Raw genomic sequence first — 10,509 nt, 5'->3', positions numbered from 1 at the left:
AGCAGGACAAAACACTTTACCTTACTTTTTGCAGTGTAAATCTCCAGAGTCAAAACCACTCGCTAGCTGTTTGTGTAATGGAAACTTATTGAATGAAAGAATGGGCTGAGTGAGGAAACCACCACCGCAGTTTTGCACTCAAGCTGTAAAAATACACCAATTATTAATTGATGGTTTCCTGTTTAACGTCAAATGAAAATCAGTTAGACCTTCCATTAAACAGTACCCAGTGTAGTGAAAACTACAAAACTGTTCTGTTTCTCAAAGAATTATACCATGGCATTTGAGATCTCATTAGTTGCCTGGTTCACTTCAGTTTTATGTTTTATAGAATTACTCTGTGTGTGTTTGTGCGTGTGTGCACATATGTGTGTATACACATATATTTGTGTGTGTGTGTGTGTGTATATATATATACACACATATATGTGTGTGTATACATATATATGTGTATGTGTGCATATGGGTGTGTGCATATAGATATATATTTTGTATATGTGTATATACACATATATATTTTGTTCCCTTCCTTACACCATCATGTCTGTCCTGAATATATATATATTTATATATGCGTATGTGAAAAAAAATAAAGGTGATGTAACAAAATATTTATGGTTATGAAATTGGTTGTTGTGTTTTTTTGGTTTTGGGTGGGTGGGGGGTTTGCTGACTTATTTTGTTTGTTTGTTTTACTTGCTTGTCCTTGGTTTTTGTTTTTTTACTTTTGTCTAGAAACACATTCCGTTTCATCTATAAATGGAAAATAGAAATTACAGATTTCTGCTTATCCTTATCGAAACTAGTGCTGGGGAAGGTTTCCAATTGTATATAAACTAACAAATTTAATTTTGAAGGGAGAAATTTTGAACAATACTAATTTTTGGCATTAATATTTTGGTAAGTATCTTTTATTTTAAAATCTTGTCAAAGAAAAAATCTTGGCTGGTTCTATATCTGATTTTGGGAACTAAAGTTTAGCAGTGTTGGGCTTAGATGCAGCAGAAGACTCAAATAATTGAGGAAAGCAACATAACCACTTTTCATAAATTACTTCTAATGAATTGCTAATTTAATTATCAAGTATGGCTGCAATCCAGGGTCTCCTGAAGTCAACATGATTCTTTGTGTTGGCATCATTGGCCCTCGTGAAACAAAAAGGAAATGTGATGCATCATAATATACATGTTCTTCATTTAATCAACAAAATCTAGATTGGTCACCATTATTAATACAAATACTTCATAATGAAACAATAATGAATACCCAGGGCCCTTTGTGGAACAGCATGCTATCTACATTCTGAGATTAAATCTACTTCTTGGAGAAAACTCTTCTTTTATGTAGATGGAGCCACAATTGCTTTAAGAATCACATGGGAAATGATGTGAGAAGATAGGGCTTGCCCAGGAGATAGCTGTTCATGAATTAAAGGTGATAGACAAATGAGAAGTCCTTTTCCAACCTAAACATCTTGAATCTGGAAGCCCGTCAGGAAAGAGGTTTTCCTGGGAGTTTTATTCTCGTTGAGTGCCAGTTTGGAAACTCCTCAAATAAGAAGTCCCCAAAAACATACTTTCCTATCTTAAATTGTGGTGCTCTGGTGTGGTGCCAGAAGACTGGAAAAGGGCCAATGTGGTTCCCATTTTGAAAAAAGGGAGGAAGGAGGACCCAGGAAACTATAGGACAGTTAGTCTTACCTTGGTCCTGGGTAAACTTTTTGAGAGAATTATCCTGGCACATATCCACGAGGGGCCAGCAGGGGAGGTTATGCTCAGGGGCAACCAACATGGGTTCATTAGAGGCAGGTCATGTCAGACCAATCTGGTGGCCTTCTATGACCAGGTCACAAAATCCTTAGACGCAGGGGTAGCAGTGGACGTACTCTTTCTGGACTTCAGGAAGGCCTTCAACACTGTCTCTCACCCCGTTCTCATTAAAAAACTAGGGGACTGTGGCATCAACACCTACACAGTCAAATGGGTCACTAACTGGCTGGAGGGCCGCACCCAGAGAGTGGTGGTGGATGGGTCATTTTCGACCTGGAGGGATGTGGGCAGTGGGGTCCCCCAGGGCTCGGTCCTTGGACCCACACTGTTCAACATCTTCATCAGTGACTTGGACAAGGGGGTTCAAATTTGCTGACAACACTAAGATGTGGGGGGATGTGGGCACACTAGAAGGGAGGAATAGGCTGCAATTGGACCTAGACAGGTTACAGGGGTGGCTGTATGACTAATTGAAAATCCAAGCTATAAATACAGTGTAAATGCATGCCATTTCAAAGTTCATATATTAATTGGGGTGTAAACAATTTAGTCATGTAGTTAGCTGGCTGCTGAACATTTTGGCAAACAACTCTGAAATGTTGCCCTGGTGTACTTACATACCATTGACCAGTTGTAGGTCCAATTTCAGAATGGCTTTTATTCTATTTCAGAGCAGTTTATCACATCCCCAGTTTTAGTGACATTCTTTCCCTGGGAAATTTCCTACCCTGGTTCTTGAATCAGTCACTCAACTTGATCCTGCCTTGGGGCAAGGGATGGTCAAGGCATTCCCTTAAGGGCCTTCCTGACCTATATCTCTATGATCATCCTTGGTCTCCATTCTAAATCCTTAGAGTGTGTGAAATAGTTTTGATTATTGTCTCCTCTGCCTGCATCAGATGACCTACCACACAGTAAACATCTGCTTCAATCCAAAACAAGATCTCTCTAACTATAGATACCTGAATCTTAAAAGCAGTGTTTGGGTAATGCTTGGGTTACTGCTTTTCTCTCTATGGTGTGTTCTATCACCATGTCCCCACTCCCCAGCTCCTGCTCACTGACCTGGCTCAGAAACTGTCTTTGTCTTCTGTCTGTTTCCACTCTTGACTTTGGCATTGAAGGGTCCAATCAAAAAGTGGTTGTTACCCGTGCTGCTCCTTCTGATTCTGCTAATGATGATACGAGTGATTGTCTTAGGTGTGTGGTACTGATAGTGGTAACAGGGGTGACAGAAATTAGAAGGGAGAAGATAAAGGAGAAAGCACTAGAGAGATCTCTAGTCTGCCTCGGGAAGAGTCAATGGGCTCTACAGTCCTCTTGTAGAAAACAAATGAAAACTAAATCATCTTGGGCGTAAGAATTATCCTAAACTAAAAAAAAGAGTTTGAGCATCAGCTAAGTGCTAGGCACAGCTGTTACTCTAGGAAGTCAAGTATATCCATGGTTCCAACGAGGCTATGAAATGAACACCTTTGGCTTCATCACTGACATGCTAACCCCCAAACCTGCAATCCCCTTTCATCTAAGTGTTTATTCAGGAAGGGTACCACATTTCAGATAACACTCTGAGAGTTTCCTGTTCAGATGTAGTTGAGACATCACACTGTGAACAATTCTGTCTCTTCTTGTGCTGTTGGTCCTCTCCCAGCAAAGGCTTTCTTCTTTCCCCAAAGGCATCAATGGCAGCTCAGAGAAGAGCTCCTCTCAAAGTTCTATTCCAAGACTCCAAGTAGCAAATGTCTGGATACCTGCACCAGTCTTATTATCACCCTGTGGTCTTGGGGAATTTTAGTTCTAACATGGAGAATTGTTGTAAGTATGATTTCAGTCTCCCACTCTGTTCATGAAATGATTGCTAATGACATTTGATGCATTTATACTTCTTTGGGGTTGGACCAAATAACTCATGAGGTCCCTTCTACTCCTATGAGTCTTGAATATCTGATAAAACTTAACTACAAGTGACAAAAAGATTTGAACCAACCTTTAAACATTTTGTTTATGCATGGTCTTTGTCATTCTCTGTCATATATATATGCTTAACACCAACCAAGCTACAAAATGGGTAAGGTGTCTGGAAATCTAGTGGATAAAACATTTTTAGAAATCTTCCTGATTTCTAGGACAAATTAATTTTTTAACATCTCTCCTTGATTGAAAACTTCCTAAGGACCACAACCAAAAACTATTAATAAATAGCAACATTGTGAATCGGGGCATGTAGCTTCTGATTGTGCTTCAGGAAATTGGTGATAAGACTTCTTATATGCTATTTGCATTATTGTATTTAAAACATTTTCTTAAACAAAAAATGTTTGGAGTGCTAGAGGAGAAACAATCCAAAGTAGCTGTTTTAGCTCTGAAGGTAAGGAAGAGCAAAAAGCAGTAAATTCATAATTTTGGTTACAGAGTAAGGAGATAATTGGAAACAAGAGAAATAAATCTGCTGGGTAAGCATCACGTTTGCTGTCACTTGTTTTTTTCTAGCCACTTTTCTGCTGCAGGGAACTGCATTAGTTTTTTTCAGGTTTCTTAATGTTGCTATAGCTAAAGTTACCATTATGTCCTGAGAAGTTTTAATTACAGCTTAAGTATGTTTCCTGGAAGCATATGAATAGGAGAGAGTTTGGAAAATAATGGAGTCAGAATCTATTGGACGCCCTGCTAAGTATCATGTTTTGGGGTGGGTTTCTTCATTCCTATATTTTGGTTTCTGTTACCAGTATCATGAGGGCAGAAAACAAGTTTTGATTTTCTTTTTCTTTGCTAAAAGAAGAAACATAGAGCTGTCATGTCAGCTACTCATCTGGTCCTACCACCCACTGAAGTCCAGTGAAGACAAGTCTCAATTTTCTGGCCTATATCCCATCCAAATGAGTGAGCAGGAAGTAACATATTCAGAAGTGAAATTTCACATTCCTACTGAACAGCCAAGGGGATAAAAGGCTATAAATTCCAAGAGCAAAGATACCTCTCATTACCACAGCTGATACATTGTTACCTGCCTGAGCCCCTGCTACTTAGAGGTATGTAGAAAAAACATTTAAAGCTGTATCTACGTCTGAATCACCGAATCTCTCCGAATCTCTCCGAATCAATTTGGAGGGTTCTGAATCTATTCAGAGAGATTAAAGGGTCCTCTGATTCGGTTTGGATTTGGAGATTCAGCCACTGAATCGGGCCAAATCTCTGCCCAATCGAATCAGGGACCAAAGCTTCGTACAGCCCTATTCCCTAGCTGCTTTGGTGGCTTTTGCAGCACACTCTGGGCTCAATGCTGCCATAACTCCCTGCTCGGAGTACCTGGTCAAACTGATCTGGGTATGTCCTGAGGTGCTGAGGTAAGGGCAAAATCCTACTTCTCATTACAGATGGACTGGTTCGGTTTCAAGACAGTGGCTGGAGAGGGGACTAGTTTATGCTATCAAGGGCAGGAGATGTATTTGATCCAGCCCACAGCAACTTTTATTGGGACATTGAAAAACTAAAGAAGCCACCTTAGTTCCTCACTGCATAGACCAGTGAGGAGTGGTAGGAAAAAGCTTCCTGTATGGAAAGGCTATTTCACAACTGTCCATTACTGGGGATTTGCACCTTCCTTGAAAGCATGTAATGCAGGCTACTGTTGGTAATATGACAGTAGACTCCATGGAGAGTTGGTGTAAAGTTATACATTGAGGCTAATGTTTTTCAGCCTGGGCTGCCTACGTGATTGAATTCTGGCTTTGAGAAGTTGGCATTGTCTAACATGACCCCGGGTTCTTAGGAGAGGGGCTCATTTTGCCTGTCATTGTTACTTCTGTTCCTGTTAGATTCTTTATCCACTCCATGGAGACTTGCTACAGTGATGTTAGGGACCCTCTGCCTAACTTTGCTGGTAACTTCACAAGTCTTGGCTGCTCAGGGTAAGTACTATGGGAAGGTTATTGAAGCCCATGTGATGTACTGGGAATACTTTCATTTCTATCAATGAATATGGCTCATGCCTCTGGGTGTGTCTCTTATGGATTACTTGGATCAAGACAGGTGGCTACAGGAACTAAGCTAGAAACACAATTATGTAGACTAGAGTCCTAGAGGAAAAACTGAAAGAGTTGAGAACTGTTTGCTTGCCACAAAGTCAAGACAGAATCAAAAGGATGTTATTAAAGGACCCTGGAATCTGGAAGAGTATGGCTGATTTGAATCAGTGGCCAGCAGCTTCATGGAAATCATCAGCAGAAACTGATTAGTTGGCAAGGGGGAACACAGAGACAAGAGGGAGACTGCTACAGGTAGAATCTGCTTCTCCCAGCTGGAGATGAAGGTGAGAGGATCTTCCAAAACCTGTCAGGGAAAGATTTAGGAGGCCTTTTATTATGTTTACCCTTTGTTCCACAGGGTTTGTACTTTGGGGTAGGAGTGGAATAAGTAGATAATACTTTGCTTTGAAGACCCTGTTTCTGAATGGCTTTAGCCAACTCTTCAGTCACAGGTCCTTGGGGTGAAAGGGTTTCAAGGTGGTATTTCCTTGAAACAGCCCTAGAGTGCATGGACTGCATGTCCAGAGTGAGGTACAGGAAGCCAGGGGAGGGGGAAATCTTAAGAGGGTCTTACAAGGGTACAAGAAGCAGTTAGCCCTGTAAATATGACACCCACATTGTCAAAAGTGGACACCGATTTGAGGGGGATTCAGTACTTATACGTCAATATTTCTGGGAAACAATTTGATGTGACTGATTTCTGGTGTGCTGAAGGTCACTTCTCCCATGAGTTTAGTCACTAGGGCTGGTAGACAAATTTGAAAAAATTACTTGTTGCCTTCTGCTGTCAGCTGGACATGAAATAAGTTATGTGCTGTTTATGCAAAGCATTTTAGCACTGGCTTCATGCTGATAGACACTCTGTGCATACCAAAGACACAGCCTCTGCCTTAAAAAACTTAAAACCAACAACTATGAAAAGATAGATAATTGATAGCAGGAAACCATCCCTGGTACCAGTGCTACACTGAATGGTGACTGTCACCTTGGGCAGAGTGTCTGCAGGAAGACTGCAAAACATGGGGAATGAAGTCAACATTCTCCTTCCATTCCCAGAGGTGTTCTCTCCATTGCAAAGTCCAGGATCATTGATGGGTCAGTGGAGGGAAGCTGCTCTATTAGTCCCATGTATAAACAATGACCATTAGTCAATGTGTCAACTTTCATTGATCCTAGATCAATGCAGGAGCAGTTCAAGCAAAGTTGATAACCATACAGTCACTGGGATTCTCCTGGTTTATGGGCAACTCATTCAAGTTGGGAAGACTGGAAGTGCTAGTTTGATGATCACTGATCATGCTCTTCTGCCCACAGTGCATTGCATGAGAACTTGTGGTAAATAAGTGGTCTGTGGTAACAGCGGGAGTCCTCAGAAAAGCAGGCCTTTATCACATCCATGACTGGGGTGTCTTACAAGTTGCTACAATCTTCTGTTTTTGCAAGAAACCTTTCTCCTCTGCTTCCTGAACTCTTCCCCAACTATGCAAAGCATGTCTAGATATAACCTTGTTATCCTATCCTGAACTTCTCTCCCCGTACTGGACATGGATTCAAAGACAGGCTGGGTGTCCCAGAAGAGGGTATGTTGGCCCTGGCAGCCAGGAGTGTAAATAGCTTTACAGGAGGCCTCAGTTTTCTTGGAACTAGCTCTAATTATGTGCAGTACTTAACTGAGATTTTAAATTAATAGAAAAATTGCATTTGTGTCCTTTTCAAAATGATTTCCTAAGCATAACAATTATTAGAACTAGAAGTAAATATATGCTGCTGTGCTACTATCCTGAAAGACTGAGTTTAATAGTCAAGGTTATTGTAGCTGGAGGCTTGTTGCTCCTGCTACTTTAAGAGCAGTCAGGCTGCAGATGAATCAGGGGACAATCAGGAGCCAAATTACCCAGAAGAGGGCTAGGCTTGCAGTATATAAGCCCATGGCCTGAGCTGGGCAGGCAGTCTGGCCCTGGAGACTGCTGAGACAGCACCTCCTGGGCAGGATGGCTGCAGCTCCTCAATAATACCTAGGAGATAAAAACTGGTGGTAACATCTGGAGGTGTGGGTGGGACTAAGAGGAGGAAGAGATCCCAACAAGCCCAGGAGTAGGGCCACAAGCCCAGGAGCAGGACCAGAGCCTGGGAGCGGGGCAGAAAGGGCCAGAGCCCAGGAGCATAGGTGGTGGAAGTCTGGGGCTAACAGGCCTTAGCCCCCCACAAAATTTTTCACAGTGGCCAGTGACAACAGAAGCACCATGGCATCGCTGCCCTTCAGTGCCTGGTGCTGCTGGGCAAGCAGCTGCTCCTCTGCCACCGCTTACAGCACCAATGCACTTTGGCCATACAACAGCCCTACAGGAGGGAGGGGTGGGGATCAGCCCCCCAAAATAATATTTTACCCCACCACTTATGCCCAGGAGCAGGGCCTGAGGCCCAGGAGGAAGTCTAGAGCCTATGTAAAAGATGGATAAAGGACCAGTGTGGGTCCAGGTACTTGAGAATAGAACAGATGGGACCAAAAAAAGTCCAGTGCTTGGAAGGGACCAAGATGGTCTACTACCAAGGAGAAACTAGGTACCCAGGAGTAGAATAGAGATGGGACCAGAGCAGGTCCAGTGCTTTGAGGGGACCAAGAAGTTCCTGTGCCCAGAATAGACTAGGTACCTGGGAACAGTGTGGAGATGGGAGCCAGAGTAGGCTCAAGGCCAGAACCAGAACTTACTCAAACCCAGGAGTAGGACAGGTGTGAATGAAAGCTCACTTGGGAATCCCTGGGGCAGCTTCCATTTCCTTTAAAGGTACAAATATATCAAGGCATGGCTGAAGAACAGAAGGGGAGAATCAGGGTAAAACAAGGGCTGAGTAGCCTCCAGGGGGTATCATGGCCATCCTGGAACAGACCTTTATTACAGTTATATATTGCTGAGATATTGAATTCTGATTTTCCATCTAGTAAGCAGGTGTCAACAACATTTCACCCAGCAGCAGGAAATGCTAGAAACTCTTACTCACAAGCAAACTCTTCTGCAAAACCAAACCCACCAGCTACAGCAAATTCTACAAAACCTCACTTGAGAGAAAGATTCTATCCAAATCCAGAACACAGAACTATTGTGGTCGTTACAGTTAAAAGGTACAGGTCAGTTCTCTATGGAAAGCAATTGATGTCAATGTGGCAGAGTTCCTTTTCTCATGTTATGGAACAGTGTGGTACATGTCTTCAATTTCCTAGCCTGTGTGTCTGCTTGCTTCTTGCCTATGTCAGATACAGTGGGCCTTGAGGAAACTGTCAGAAACAAGCTTTTAGAAATCAGGTAACCCTTGCCATTACCCTACACCACTGTTCTAACACATATCTACTTTACCTACAAGCCAAAAGCAAACTTCTAAATACCATTTTCTAGCCATCAAAATTGAGCTGTGGTTCCATGATTCCATTCATAGTTGTCGTTCACATGTCTCATTCCCCATTTTTTGAAAAGGTTAGGTTTCCCAGCTGGACTACATTTCCCATGATTCACTGCAGTCATAAAACTTCAATGATGCTGTCTGGCAGCACAATAAGAAATAGTGATGGCTTTAAATAACGGCAGATTAATCTCAAGGTACCCCTAATGATGTGACTCAATTTGAGTTGACTCAAAATCAGAGAATGGAATTGTAGAACCATAAACAATGATATTGGAAGGGATTACAGGAGGAAATCTAATCCAAGACAGAAGTAGATGTGCAGGGCAGGATTATCTCTGTCTAAAATAAAAGATTTAACTTCAGTTTTCCCAATAGAAAATCAGAAAAATCCATAAAATTAATCAGAATTTGATTTCTTTGAAGAAACCCATCTATTTTATTTTGGCAATAATTTCTCCCTCCACATTTTCTCTTCCTCTTTTATCCTTTAGTCACTCCTATATTCTTTTTAAAATGTCATCATTAGAATTTGCCAGGGGAAATAGAAGGTAAAAAAAAAAAGGAGGAAAAAGATTCTTAGCAAACCTGGCAAAAATATAAACCATTTCAAGGTTTCCCATAGAAACATATTAGTATTTTTGACCAGTTCTACTAATTATTACACTATGCATTATACAGCTAGGGTAGAGCATCAGTAACAGCTCTTGTGTTGATCTGTTAGAAAATATACCTCATTCTACAGAATCACACTGAGCATCATATGAATGATGGTCACAGCCAGGACCGGACCAGCTCGCAGAGAATTGGTACCAGCTTCTCCAGTCCGACTGGAGAACAGGTACGAGGCCCTGGCGACCCTGCAGGAGATGGAAGGGGAGGAGGAAACCCTTGGGCAGGAAGAAACACCACATTCTTCACACTCTGAACAGGTCAAGAGATCCAAGAGGACCCAGAGGAGGAGGCGACGAGTGCTCATCATAGGCGACTCCATCCTGAGAGGTATGGAGGGGCCCATCTGTCACCAGGACCCCTCAGCACAAGAGGTATGCTGCCTCCCTGGAGCAAAGATTCGGGATGTGACGGAGGTAATCCAGGCCAGGATCAAGCCCACCGATTACTACCCCATGGTCCTAGTCCATGTGGGTACTAATGATGCGGCCAGAAGAACCCCCGATCACCTGATGGCGGACTACAGTGCTCTGGGCGGCATGCTGAAGGAGTTCGGTGCACAGGTGGTATTCTCTTCCATCCTACCAGTGAACGGACGTGGAAGACGGCATGAGAACTGCATCCAAGAGACCAATGGGTGGCTTCAG

The sequence above is a fragment of the Alligator sinensis genome, unplaced genomic scaffold, assembly GCF_000455745.1.
Source record: "Alligator sinensis unplaced genomic scaffold, ASM45574v1 scaffold148_1, whole genome shotgun sequence".
NCBI classification, from domain to species: domain Eukaryota; kingdom Metazoa; phylum Chordata; order Crocodylia; family Alligatoridae; genus Alligator; species Alligator sinensis.
This window is presented reverse-complemented; position numbering follows the sequence as displayed.